Raw genomic sequence first — 15,381 nt, forward strand, 5'->3', positions numbered from 1 at the left:
AGTGCACTTGGGAACTTATGGTGTTTCATTTTCACCGTGGACTCATAGGAATATATATATATATATATATATATATATATATATATATATATATATATATATATATATATATATATATATATATTCCCTGGGGATAGGGGACAAAGAATACTTCCCACGTATTCCCTGCGTGTCGTAAAAGGCGACTAAAAGGGGAGGGAGCGGGGGGCTGGAAATCCTCCCCTCTCGTTTTTTTTCTTTTTAATTTTCCAAAAGAAGGAACAGAGAATTGGGCCAGGTGAGGGTATTCCCTCAAAGGCCCAGTCCTCTGTTCTTAACGCTACCTCGCTAATGCGGGAAATGGCGAACAGTTTGAAAGAAGAAAAGAAATATATATATATATATATATATATATATATATATATATATATATATATATATATATATATATATATAGTGAAGAAACCCCAGAATTGAGAGAGAAACTCAAGGTATATTTCTAAGGTAGTTATTATTAGGAAATGCATCAAATTCTCAAAATTCAGAAAAAAGACTGCTAATTCAAAGTTTTGCATGTATGAGTCCAATATTTATTCATCTTTTATTATCATCGTTATTATCATTATCATTATCATTATTATTAGCATTATTATTATTATCGTTAGTATTATTGTTATCATTATTATTATCATTCCTAAAGTCCGACGTGTTTTCTCCCGACTCTTTTCTTTATTTGTATAGGGGAGTTTATGAGAAAGAAAATGGAAGCAGGTAAGCGTTGAACCAGAGACTATTACATATGTATCTCATAATGTTAGGTTCGAGAAAGAGCAACAAGAAACCCGTTGGTTTAACCTAATGCTAATGAGTTTGAAGTATTGTTTCAACGTCATCAACTACTTAAGTTAAAATTGTTTCTTGGCTGCTTTCCTCCCGTGGCCGCTTAGATGTCATAATTCACCCTTAATGTGTTCCGCTCGCTTGTGGTAGAAAATGGGCGACTGTAGTAGTATATCGACGTCCGGACCTGAATAAGTCATAAGACGGAGGGTATATAGAGCAGGTTCTCTCTCACTAAATACTGCTGGGTCGATATTCATCAACTCTGACGTTATGTTCGAGGCTTCTGGTGTCTTGTCTTCCCTCCACTCAACACAACAATGAAATACGTAAAGTGAGGAAAGATTATAACGTTAGTGTTGCTGTTAAGACACAGCAAGTGCCAGTAGTCACATTACAAACCTACATCGCTTTAAGGTTAAGACAACAGTAAACTATTTTCTATGAATTATGAACAAAGGACAGAGTGAATTATGGCGTTGATATTAACCAGTGACAGTATATAATGGACCTTCGTGGTGTAACGGTTAGCATACCTTGACCGTGAGGCATTCGCGGGACGCCCAGGGTCGAGCGCATAGTTCGAATCCTGGTTGCGGCAGTCTGTCTACAATCAACTCAGCTGTTTATTCACCCTTAGGGGTTGGTCGATAAAATGAGTACCTAACTCAGGCCAGGGTATATATATATATATATATATATATATATATATATATATATATACATATGAACAAAGTGCATAGGAACGCGCACCTTCATAGAACATACAAACCTCCAACAGCCAGGATCGAACCCTGGACCCCTGTGCAACAGGCGGGAATGCTACCGCCCATAGGCCCATGTTATATATATATATATATATATATATATATATATATATATATATATATATATATATATATATATATATCGCTCCCTCGCAGGCGAGGGAGACAGCGACAAAGCAAAATAAATAAAAATGATAAAATATATATATATATATATATTTATATAGTAACGGACATAGTTCGGGCAAAACACGTCCTAGTCAGGGAGATATGAATATGGAATATAAGAAAACTGAGAAATGAATCAGATCGCCTTAGGTAGTTGTAGACTTAACCTTTAAAGATGGAAAACCTAATAGAAAGAAAGAAAGATGGAAGAAGGGACAGAATTCTACAGCTTCGGTGCTCGAGGGACGACGTATCGTAATAGTTTACCCTCGTGTTGCTGTTCTTCACACAGCAACTGTAGATAGAAAACACCTATTCGCTTGCCATGGGTCGATGCTTCGACCTCATTGATATACGCAGACGGCTTGAGAAAGTATATCTGTCAAATAGCTGAAAAACGACTCATGTTAATCACTTTCCTTTACATTTGGGTATTAACATGTCTGTATGCTGAAGGGACTGACAATGAGTTTTTTTTTTATATGTCTTGCATTTGGAATTTCTACTGTGTTATCGTTTATGTTGCAAGTCCTTAACGAACACAAGGGCAAACAACCACGTATGGTATAAAACCTGATTTGAATTGAAACTATTTTCGGCCTTATGTCCCTGAGCAAAGTTATGTTAGTTATGGTTACATTAGCTCACAAGTGCACGTCCTGCATGGTGTCGCTACGTTCTAAAGTACGATATTGTGGAGGTCAGCTGTCCGCCCTCTGCTACTTACGAAGTTTCCATCAGTTGTTGTTGCTTTCGAACGATTATAATTCTCTTCTGCACACGTAAGAATAGATGAGGTAGGTAAGATAGGTAAGATGCCACCTATACAAGAATTAACATGGATCTTGGGAAATGAGGTAGTCTTACAAACCTATAAGACTCATATGAATGTATAATCTCTATTTGGAAGGTTGAGTGTACTGTGTGTTGCTGGTAGCGATTTTATTTTTTAGATTTAGCAACACCACACAAAGATGCTGGGAAATAAGGGAGATCTTCAGATGGGAATGAAGAGGATGCATTTTAGATTAGGATAGAATGCAAGTTATATAGAATTAAGGATTTTGTCTTTTTTGGGGGGGATTCTGACATTTCGTTCCCTTGAAAATTGCTGTGTATCCAGGATCTTTGTTGATACATAACGTTGCTGAATCTAGCTCACTGAAAGAGATCTGTTTATGCAGCAGATCACAAGAGGGAAACATGATAGATACACAGCAAATAACCCCCGGTCATGGTTGCAAGGATGACAAAACTCTAGGAATTAAGGAGACTTAACACAAGCATTGCTGTCGGCCAGTTGACCCTCGGTTCGCGCCAAATATTGACTTTCCCGCGCTAATCAGTCAGCGTCGTCGGGCCAGTTGGCGCGGGAGCAACTCGAAAACATTAGTCGAACGGTGTTGTGTCGATGTTCGTGTTAATTTAGGCATCGATTTACATAAAGTTGAGCGGACACGTTAAATATCAACAGCTACCTGATAAACAGAAGTGAAGGGCAATCAGACGTATTTTACCACTAACACAGGTGTAAACAGACATGTGAATTGAACGTATTTACACACACACACATACACACACACACACACACACATACATCCCAACGTGAAAGAAATACAGTCTGATATAGTAGTTAACCAATTCTTGCATGTAAACAAATGGATCCTGATGGATTGACACGTCCAAACATCCAGGTGAGATGCCGTGTTTAGCAAGAGATGTTCTGATGAGTAAACAGATATATCTCAACATGCATAGAGACATCATGACACAGCAGAGTGATGCAGCGTGATGTGCAGGCAAACGCACCATGAGGAATGACAGATGCCACTTGGCAAGTTAAACAGAAACTTTACAGGAACAGGTAAATAGACAAATTTTGATAATGGCTCATGCTAAGTAATGCCACTATATGACATACACGATTTCGTAGTTCAGTGGTCTTTTACTTTTTTCTCTCTGGAATGAGGTTATTATTATTCCTGTTTCACAATTTGAATATTCTATAACGTGTGAGCAAGATGTAAGTCATTTTGCCTTCCCTTCTAACACACGGCGGGTATTACGTCAGCACGGTGTCTCGTCGAAGAGCTGTTTGCGTAACCTCAAATCATTTTTTCGCCCATCATTGCTTTATGAAGTTACAAGTAACTGTTGTCTTTTAAGGTGAGAGCAGAGTTGACCAACCCATATGTAGTGGAGAATATATGCTTTTTGATACCTATGATGTAAGGGGTAAGGTTAATATATACTTGTGTTAAGGGTGGTTTTACGTGGAGGTCATAGGTTAATCATAACAGGAAATTAATGAATAAATGGGAAATAATAGTGAATAGAAGGCTAGGTAGATTTAGGAGGTTTATGAATGCTGTTTCAGCTTTCCTTCATCTCGTGTGTTTGTATCAACATAGATCTAATTATGGTCTGGTACAGGAACTTGCTTTTGTCCCTAGTTTTCTTCGTGTTTGAGTGTATACGTGGGTATGGGAGTGTACATAAATGTATGTATGTTTTCGTCAATGGTTTTGAATTCATAGATTACCAGACAAGATCTTTACTTTCTTATCTTCATTCGTTGCTCAGACCGGAACCTTTTCACACTCAAAGTTGACGTATTTGTGTTGTTCTGAGCATCTAGAGTCCTGATCGGCAGACACTTACCCTTATCTATCTATTTACCATTACAATTACCAGCGACGGTGGTACTCGGTATGTAAGTAGAACAATCTCCTTCGTGGTGGCATCCCTCAGTTCACACGTCACAACCTTGCGCCGTGATGTCATTGTCGAGTGATGACGTCATCAGCCCCTCATGGCGTCATGAGCTGGAGGTGAGTTCATGGCTCCGGTGGCCACCTATCTCTGGGGTGTCGGTGAGGTGTTTCAATAATTCGACCAGCGACTTACCCGAGTCCGACCACTGCAGCCATGACGTCAGCAAGATGTTGCTGAATAGGTCACCCAGGGTCATGCCTATGTTTGACCTTACTGGCTGACATTTGACCTTCCACTCTGGTTTTCCTTGGTGGAGTGACCAGAATGTGTGCGATAGCAGTACACGGGCAAGGTCGTGTTCTGCACCCTATTCCAAGGTCTGGTGCTGACCAGAGTTAGTTTGCAGTGTCATGAAAGGAGGTGCATTATTTCGCGTGACTTTAACTGTTTTTTATCCTTTTTTTTTAGCGTCCATACGCTTAACCAAACGTAACCCAACCAACCCACCTAGTTCAGTCAAACCACTAAACCTTCCTCAGTGTGATCTGACTTTAACTAATTTAGTCTTAACTAAACTACCTTAGCCTAGTTAACGTACTAACCCCAGTCGAAGCTAGTGTAACGTAACGTACTTTAACTTAGTGTAACCTAACGCACTTCAGGGGGTGGCGTTGAGTGTGTGTGTGAGAGAGTACAGCGGTGTGGAAGAAAGTGTGCATGAGTGAGTGTGGCGCAAAATCTATCTTAACTTAGTTAAGCCATTGGAACCGTCGATAACTCTTGTTTCTATACATGAAGCGGTGAATTCAGTAGTCTTTAGCCATGAGTAGCAGGATCCTATGGTGAGGATACCAGTGGATAAGTAGATTCATTGAACTAGTAGTAAAATGACAATGTTATGGAGTCATTTGGCGTCCAATGTGTACACGTGTGTTTGAATTAAGCATCTCGATGTCTTGAAAACACTTCCTTAACTTGATAACTTGTTGTATAACATTGTTACATGAGATAGATAGTCACTTGATCCACTTGATCCTTGTGGAGTGTTCGACATTGACTAGACCTAAACGGGAGAGAGCTTAATTACTGTTTTCCTTCCCTCGGTGTTCGCTGATCTGGGCAAGATCAGCCACAGCAGTACAGCAACACAGTGATTGTGGTGAGAATGAGACTCCTAAGCTTCCGGGACCTAAACAGGTGCACGCGTCCCCTGGTGGTACGGTGAGAGCCTTACATAAGCTGAGTGATGTTATTAGAGTTTCAGTCTTACCTAAGAAAGAATACGAGTCAAAATTTCGGGTGTTAATGGAGTGCGCACACTAGTGTTACCTCACGAGTGCGCCTTTGCGAGACTGTATTGAAACAGAAAGAGCCAGATAGTAAGTACTCGCTTTCTTCAAAGGTTCAGCTGTCTAAATGTATGTAGATGTAACCAAGATGTAAAGAGTGATAGGTAATATGTTCAAGGAAAAAAAATGGATGTTCTGGCTCTGAGTGAAACAAAGTTCAAGGGTAAAGGGGAAGAATAATTTGGAAATGTTTTGGGATTAAAACCGGGGTTGGTGAGAGAACAAGAGCTGAGGAAGGGATAGCACTACTGCTGGACTAGGTGTGGGAATGTGTGAAAGGCTGCAAGGAAGAGAACTCTAGACTGATGAGGATAAAAAAAATAGATGGAAGGTGAGAGATAGGTGATTATCACTATAACCCGGTTCAAATTGCAGATGTATAAGCTTGTTGAGTGTACCTTGTAAGTTGTATGGGAGGGTTTTGATTGAGAGGGTGAAGGCATGTACAAAGCATAAGACTGCGGAGGGGCAGTGTGATTTTCGAAGCAGAGGAGGCTGTGTGGTTCAGGCATTTGTCTTAAGGAATGCGTATAAGAAATATTTAGAAAAACAGATGGATTTGGAAGTGGTTCTTATGGGTTTGGAGAAGGCATCAGATAGTGTTGATAAAGATGCCTTGTAGAGGGTCATAAGGATGCATGGTTTAGAAGGAAATTCTTTCAGAAGCAGTTTTTATCAAGAACTTTTTATCAATTGTACGAATGAGAGAAGAGGAGAGAAATTGGCTCGATATAAAAGCTGGTCTGCGGCTGTAGTGTGTGATGTCACCATGGCTGTTAAGTTTGTTTATGGCAGGGGTGATGAGGGAGGAAAATTCAATAGTCTTGGAGAAATGAATGAGTATGCAGTCTGCAAGGAGGCTGGTGCTTGGGAAGTGAGTGAGTTATTGTTTGCCAATGATACAGTGCTGGCGACAAACTTTAACGGAAAACTACAGAAGTTCGTGACTGAGTTTGGAAGAATGTGTGGAAGGAGGAAGTTGAGATTAAATGTGAACAAAAGCAAGGTTATTAAGTTTAACAGGGCTGAGGGTCAGGTTGCATGGTGTGTAAGCTTTGAGAAGACTGGAGGAAGTGAAGTATTCTAGATTCCTGGGAGTGAATAGTGAGGTGACTGGAACCATGGAAACAAAATTGAGTCATAGGATGGACGAGGAAGCGAACGTTCTAGGAGCACTGAAGAATAAGTGGAGATGTCGCTGTCGGGGAGGGACAAAAATGGGTATGTAGGAAGGTATAGTAGCTCCAAAAATGTTGTATGGATGCGAGGCATGGGCTATAGATGAGAATGTGCATAGGAGGCCAGAAGTTCTGGAAATGAAATGCTTGAGGACAGTATGTGGTGTGAGGTGGTTTGTTCGAGTAAGTAATAAAAGAGTAAGAGAGAGGCGTGGTAGTAAAATGAGCGTGGTTGAGAGAGCTGAGGTGCATATGCTGAAATGGTTTGGACTTACAGAGAGAATGAGTTAGGATAGATTAACAAAGAGGATATATGAATCAAAAAGGAAACAAGGAGAAGCGGAAGACCAAAATGGAGTGGAAGGATTGGGCGAAAAAGACTTTGAGTGATCGGGGGCTTGAACATGCAGGAGAGTGAAAGGCGTGCACGGTATAGAGTGAATTCGAACGATGTAATATACAAGAGGTCGACGTGCTGTTAATGGACTGAACCACGGCAAGCGAAGCAGCCATGGTAAACTATGGGATGGTCTGTGGGGCTGGTTGTGAATAGGGAGCTGTGGGCTCGAAGCATTGCACTTGACAGCTTGAAAATGGATCTGAACGAATGTGCCCTTTCTTCGTCTGCTCCTGATGCCACCTCGCTAACTCGGAAAATGGTAAGCAAGTATGTGGGAGAAACAAATATATATATATATATATATATATATATATATATATATATATATATATATATATATATATATATATATATATATATATATATATATATATATATTGGAAAGGATCACAATTTTGCGCGTGATCAAGTATATTCTTAAGAGTCCACGGGGAAAATGAAACACGATAAGTTCCCAAGTGCACTTTCGTGTAATAATCACATCATCAGGGGAGGCACAAGAGAGAAATATAACAATCAGTTAATATACAACGAAGAGATGTGGCTAGGACGCCATTTGGTAAATATGCGATTGTCCAAGACAGACAACGAGCGTATCATAAACTTATGATTTTACAAATTTTATCAACAATAGAGTTACCCAGTTTGTATAAACCATCACTAATATTAACATTATAATTCTTTACGTATTCAATAATAGAAGATTCAATGACATTTTCGTGGTAATAGAGTTAGAGTTGATAACTGAGATGACATTACTCCAGTCAATACAATGATCATAGTTTTTAACGTGATTAAACAAGGCATTTGATTCTTGTCCTATTCTTATACTATATTTGTGTTGCTTAAGTCTAACAGAAAGATCCTTTCCAGTCTGCCCAACATAAAACTTATCACAATTTCTACATGGCACTTTATAAATGCACCCAGAAGAATTTTCTGATGAATTCCTGATTAAGTTATTAATGACACTGGCCTAAAGCCCAATTAACCTATCAATAGTGCTTTATATGTTGGGTAAACATCGTCTCCGCTTCTTTTTCTTTTGTTTATTCGGTTCATACTTTTTTCCTCGCCTATTTTTTTTCGTTAGGGGCACCTATTGTTACCTTTAACAACAAAAGCAGCAATAGCTACAGTACAACACTTCGATGGGCAGCCAAACCCTGTGGGTGTTAGGTGAGTGAATGAGTCCCTACGGGCAACTCCATCTTCCCTGGTCTGTCACAACACGAGAGAAGCGCAACAGGAGTGTGGTAGCTAGCAGAACAGTGTGACATTTGCCTACTTATCAGTTTATGGATCAACGCTTTAAAACGGTTTTAATGATGAAGACGAGGATGTGATGCGTCTTTCATATTCCTCAGGATTCGTCTCGGAGCTCCTTAAAAACACGGACTTTAATAGTAAGTCATACTTTCCTTTATGAGCTTAATTGTTTTTACTGTTTATAGAGGTGACATCATGAACAACCGAACAATGGCCCCGTCGACACATATCGACCATCTAACCGTCGTGTATGATGTATAACACAAATGAATTCAAACATCAACAAACCATTTGGTCCTAACAAGACTGTTAATGGAAGAGAAGTGAAACCCAAGCACTGGAACCAGATCCTCACATGGCTTTGGAAAATCAAAATATCATGATTTTCTATTTAAACCATGAAAACAAAAAGTTAAGAAGGTTGTTTGCTTAAATGAAAAGACTACCAAGTCACCCAGTGGCACAGACTAGAGGAAAAACCAGGGAGTTTGTATTGATCCTGCCACTGAGAATCCTCGGAGTGGGTGTCCGCGAACTAAGAGCTTGAGAATGAGTGTCCATGCAAGGCCATCCCCACGCTCTTCCTAAGTGAAAGCTACCATGCATGATTCTCGTGGCATGTGTTAGTGGCTCCGTCCTTGGAATTTGATGCGGTCTACCATCAATTACATTAATATTTTATCATGTTTATATTCGCTATCAAAGGCTTAGTGTTGATGGTAATGCCCCGTGTATCGACATTCTTATATAAACATCAGCTTAACCATCGCCTGTGGCCCGCCGTAACTCGCTAGTCCTCATTGCCCATCCTAATCCACCATGACCCACTTTTAATACTCTACACGTCCACCTAACTCTTATCCACTCCTGAGCTGACTGTGAAACGCCATGAATAACGAAACTAATTGCAGTTCGCACTCTTAACTGTACAATGGTCATGCGTTTACCTCCATGTCAATGTTGCCATACGTCACCAGAGGGAGAGCTTAGGTTATAACAGTTGACGCGCGTCCGCTGCCGTCGCCTTGTTGCTCGGGTCAGTTGATGTTAGCACACAAAGTAATCATTCAGCACCACGCCTACACGTGGTAGGCAGGCCGTGGGTCGGGGAGTCGTAAGGTCGAGGTCGTGAGGAGGAGGATGTCGTAAGGCTTCAGGTGAAGGTGGCGTTTTTAAAGAGGAGAAGGTTGTGGACCTCAAGTGTTAGCTAGTCCTTCCAAGGAGGAGGTAAGTGATGGTTGTCCGTTATGTATCGTTGAACTGTGTTGCTTTGCCTGATGGAGCAACCACATCCCTCAAGTTCAGTTGTGTAAAATTACGGTCATTATCTTCTTGCGCAAGGCTTCGTTCAAGTTCAGTTAATGTGAATTTGATGTGAATTTGATGTTATTATCATTTTGTGCACAGATATTGTTTACTTCCCAATACATTGCTTCTGAAACGGGGAATCGCAATCCCCCCAATGGGTCGCACGCAAGCTGCCTGCACTGCACTGAGCCGACAAAGTGCTTTTGTTCTAGAGCATAACTGAAACACACAAAAAACAAACTATATGTCCCTGTAGGCTCACGTCTCCAACCCTCCCCTTCCCTCCCTCCCACCTAGACCTCGCACAATGTTCCTTCATGGTCATCCTAACTCCACCACCCCCCCACCCCCCCACCACCCCACCCCTAAAAAAATCCTCAAGTGCCTCATCTTCAGCGGTGCAAATTATTCTTTCTAGAGCCTCACATTATTTCCTGTGTACCTCTGCTTGTGATATTCCCTGGTCCCTGCTCCACTACATCAGAACTGATGCCTTGCAGAATCTGTTCATGAGCTCCTTCAATACTTCCTTCTTCACCTCCCTAGCCACGATCATCAGCGGACACTCTGTGTGAGTTATTGCCATTTCCTTTATCTGAATCGCCTCCAGGACGCCTAGAAAAGACTCAAGTGACCGTTGTTGCTTTAAGATGAACTCGCCTTTTATACTCTAACTATTCACCTTGTGTGTGTGTGTGTGTGTGTGTGTGTGTGTGTGTGTGTGTAATTACCTATATGTGCTATACGGAAAGGTAGTCTTTAAACTCGCTTGGCCTCATCTTCTAAGAATTCTCTTATATAAAACAACTTCCCACGTACGTTGTCTGCTTCAACCGTATCCTCAGTCATTTCATTCATCCACTACTCTCGTAAAAGTTCTTATTTACATTCTCATGAACAAGTTTCGAGCTTAATTTCATGTCGCCTCTGGTTGCTCTGCTCGCCATTGATCATATGTTTTAAAAACTTTATCATAAATGTAAAAGGTTATAATTATGTCACCCAGCCTCATATGTCTCGCGACTCGGTGTGACTTGCTTCCTTGCGTCTCCGTAGCCCAGTTGGCCTGTTTCGTGTGTCCCTGATGTATGGTGATGGAGCCTCCTACCCCAGCAGACTACCGCATCCAGGACTGGCCCGCCGAAGTAAACCCTCCACCACCCGGAAGAAGGTGAGCAATTCTAAAGTGTAGCAGCAACTGGATGTCTGTGTATTTAGTTACCTACTGGGTAATGATGGCGGTATTAACATTTTTGACAGCAGTGATGGTTGTGTACCTTTTTGACAACAAAGTGGGCAGCATATTATTTCCCCTTTATCAAGACGGACGCTTGATGACACACACACACACACACACACACACACACACACATATATATATATATATATATATATATATATATATATATATATATATATATATATATGGAGGTGGAAGGATGGAGTGAAAAAGATTTTGAGCGATCGGGGCCTGAACATGTAGGAGGCGTGCAAGGAATATAATGAATTGGAACGATATGGTGTACCGGGGTCGACGTGCTGTCAATGGATTGAACCAGGGCGTGTGAAGTTTTGTGGGGCCTGGATGTGGAGGGGGAGCTGTGTTTTCGGTGCATTACACATGACGGCTAGGGTCTGAGTGTGAACGAATATGGCCTTTGTTGTCTTTTCCTAGCGCTACCTTGCGCGAGTGCGGAGGGGAGTGGGGTGCCATTTCATGTGTGGCGGGGTGGCGACGGGAATGGCTGAGGGCAGCAAGTATGAATATGTACATGTGTATATATGTATTTGTCTGTGTATGTATATGTATGTATACATTTGAAATGTATAGGTATGTATAGGTGCGTGTTTGAGCGTGTATGTACATACATGTGTATATGGGTGGGTTGGACCATTCTTTCATCTGTTTCCTTGCGCTACCTCGCTAACACGGGAAACAGCGACAAAGTATATTTATATATATATATATATATGATATAATATGATATAGAATTGTGTATAGATACCCCAGGACTAATCTTTATAAAAGAGTTCTTGTGTTACCCAGGACCATTCTAAGGGTTCCTGCCGCCCAAGGCTGTGCTACTTCCTGTAGCAGGGAAATGTATACTCCTTTGGGATGGGAAGTTGTTTGACGAGACTGTACTCCCAGTGATACAGCCTGGCAAAGCCTGGCAGCAACAGTAATGGAAGTTCGCCTAGTTTACCAACGTTGTAGTAATCTTCCTTTGTGATAGTTTACACAATACATTGCTTGTAGTCAGACAGGGTAACTTTCAGTTGAGTTTACCCAGCTTGAAACTGCTCTTCCCATTACTGTTAACAAACGTTGACATACGTCCTTAGTGTCCAGTTTACGGGTATAGGTTAATATCTGCTTTTGACTGCAACTGGTTCCTTCAGTTTGCCTTGCACGTTGCAACTATCAGTGAGTAAGTCCTTGCATGGTTTCCAAGAGGAAAGCTTGATGAGGTGCCGAAGGAGAGAGAGAGAGAGAGAGAGAGAGAGAGAGAGAGAGAGAGAGAGAGAGAGAGAGCATCAATGAAAAGTAGATCGTTTTACTTTCAAGAGACTTTCTAGGGAGATATTCTGTGACCTTTGTGCTGTGGTCAGGAGTTATAATGGAAAGGTCATTAATGGCGTACCTTTGACCTTTGCTTCGTGGTCAGGTGTTATGATCGAAAGGTAATTAATGGCGTACCTTTCACCTTTGCGTTGTAGTCATGGATGACAAACTTCAAGATCCTTAAATTGCGTATCATTGTTAAGATCCTTCCGGGTCAAGGCTGGTTTGGGTGACCTTTAAGATTACCACTGAAGCCTTAGGATGGTAAGGTTCAGAGGAGAGAAGCTAGGTGAGTGTGAGAGACATGTCTTAGCTTAGTATCAAAAGTCTTAGCTTTGTGGTGATCAAATGTCTCAGCTTGGTGATTATCAGAAGACTTAGCTTGGTGATTATTAGAAGACTTAGCTTGTTGATTATCAGAAGACTTAGCTTGGTGATTATCAGAAGACTTGGTGATTATCAGAAAACTTATCATGGTGATTATCAGAAGACTTAGCTTGGTGATTATCAGAAGACTTAGCTTGTTAATCATCAGAAAACTTAGCTTTGTGATTATCGAAGATCGTAGTTTGATGACGATACATCAAAATCTCAGCTTTTTGTTATCATCAAAAGTTTTAAATGGTTGGTGATCAGAAGTGTAGTTTGATGATATTGATCATAGGTCTCACCTTGATCAATAGTACATTGGAAGAACACTTAGCTTCGCAGTCATTACTCGCTTCAACTCTGTGATCATCAGACACCCAGAGAACGTTTTCTTACACAGGACACATCAAGGCTCTGCAGGTGTATGGCTAGATGTGGTTATTTCTACCCCTAGTCACATCGCCGAGTCCACACCTGAAATACAGATGTGAACTCTTGATCACGAAGTTACGACGCTGGAGTACGACGATGCGACGCTTGATCACGAAGTTACGACGCTGGAGTACGACGATGCGACGCTTGATCACGAACTTACGACGCTGGAGTACGACGATGCGACGCTTGATCACGAACTTACGACGCTGGAGTACGACGATGCGACGCTTGATCACGACGTTACGACGCTGGAGTACGACGATGCGACGCTTGATCATGACGTTGCGACGCTTGGTCACAGCGTTACGACGCTTGAGAACGACGGTGCGACGCTTAACCACGACGTTACGACGCTTGAGCGCGACACTACGACGCTTGAACTTGACGGTGCGACGCTTGAGCGCGACACTACGACGCTTGAACTTGACGGTGCGACCTTTGATCGCAGCGGTACGACACAACACTCCGTTAAAGGCTGGCTTGTCACTTCCTCCAAAATTCATAACGTACTTTCTCATGTCTCTTCTTTTCTCTCTCTCTCTCTTTCATTAATCTCCTCCTATTTCAGTCAAGGCCTGGCCTTAATATGGACCTTCCTCCGTGACTGGAGCCGACAACCTTAAGAGAAAAAAAAAAGGGCACGATATAAGATCCTTAGGTGTGATTGTCTGGCATTTGACCTCATCCTGAAGAGTGAGGTCAAAGGTCAATTATCATAACCAGGGATCGCAGCACGAGTACTGTTCGAAAAGGCGAACGTCGAACAGTAAGGTGCACAAAAAGAGTATTACAAGTCCTACTAAGGGGGGCTTAATCAACTTTGGTATTCAATTTTTTTTCACGGATTCACAAATCCAAATAATTTACAAAAACTCTCTCAAAAGCAAACCTTCACATGAACCGTCAGGAGGAGGATTACGATGGTCTTACGACATGGGAGAAGGTGGTGGATTTCAACCAGGGGACGACCTGCCACGGACCGGCGCACATGGTCAGGAACAGGGGCAACGTCTTCTGTGTCCTGTGGGGTCTGGCCACCATCTCACTGGCGATCGGCCTCACTCTCATCAGTTACCTGCTCTTCGATAGCTTCGCTCAGAGGGAAATCCTTTCCCAGGTGGGTGCTGGAAAAGATAGGGTGATTGTTTGGAAGAGTCGGGTATGGGACGGGTGTGCTGGGAGAGGAGGGTATAGGGTGAGTGTGCTGGGAGAGGAGGGTATAGGGTGAGTGTGCTGGTGGGGGAGCATGTTGTGGGTGTTCTAGAGGGGGAAATTATCGTGGTTGTTCTGGAAGGGGAGTATATTGTGGGTGTTCTTGAAGAGGAGTATATTGTGGGTGTTCTGGAAGGGGGTTATGTTGTGGGTGTTCTGGAAGGGGAGTATGTTGTGGGTGTTCTGGAAGGGGAGTATATTGTGGGCGTTCTGGAAGGGGAGTATATTGTGGGTGTTCTGGAAGGGGGGTATGTTGTGGGTGTTCTGGAAGAGGAGGGAATGGAGTTAGTTTGCTGGAATATAAAGGTATGGAATGAGTGTCCTGGAAGAGGAGGCTATAAGATGGTGGTGCTGGGATAGGAGGATAAAGGATGGGCGTGCTGGGAAAGGAGGATACTGGATGAGTGTATATGTTTTGATATGTCTCTGTACCTAGTCTGTGTAATGTTTATAATTCACCCGTATACTAATTCCTTTATTATAGTGAGCGGCAATTGCTTCGTCCAGAGCAGAGTACTGTCTCTTGTATAATCCTAGAGTTCTGTCTGTCTTCTTTTTTTTTTTAATATGGTTCTCTATCCAATGCAAGCCTGTCTGCCATCTATACCTGTCTGTTTGGCTGTCATCCACGCCTATCTTGCTGCCATCCACGTTTGTCTACTTGGCTGTCATGCACGACTGTCTGTCTGGCTGTTACATTCACCTCGTTATAGAATACACACTGTCGCAGCCACTCTGTCTTAATAGAGAATGTCACATCCACTCCGTCGTAATACACACATACTGTCGCACCCACTCCATCTCATCACATACTGTCGCACCATGC

This window comes from Panulirus ornatus, chromosome 20 (assembly GCF_036320965.1).
Source record: "Panulirus ornatus isolate Po-2019 chromosome 20, ASM3632096v1, whole genome shotgun sequence".
Taxonomy (NCBI): Eukaryota; Metazoa; Arthropoda; class Malacostraca; order Decapoda; family Palinuridae; genus Panulirus; species Panulirus ornatus.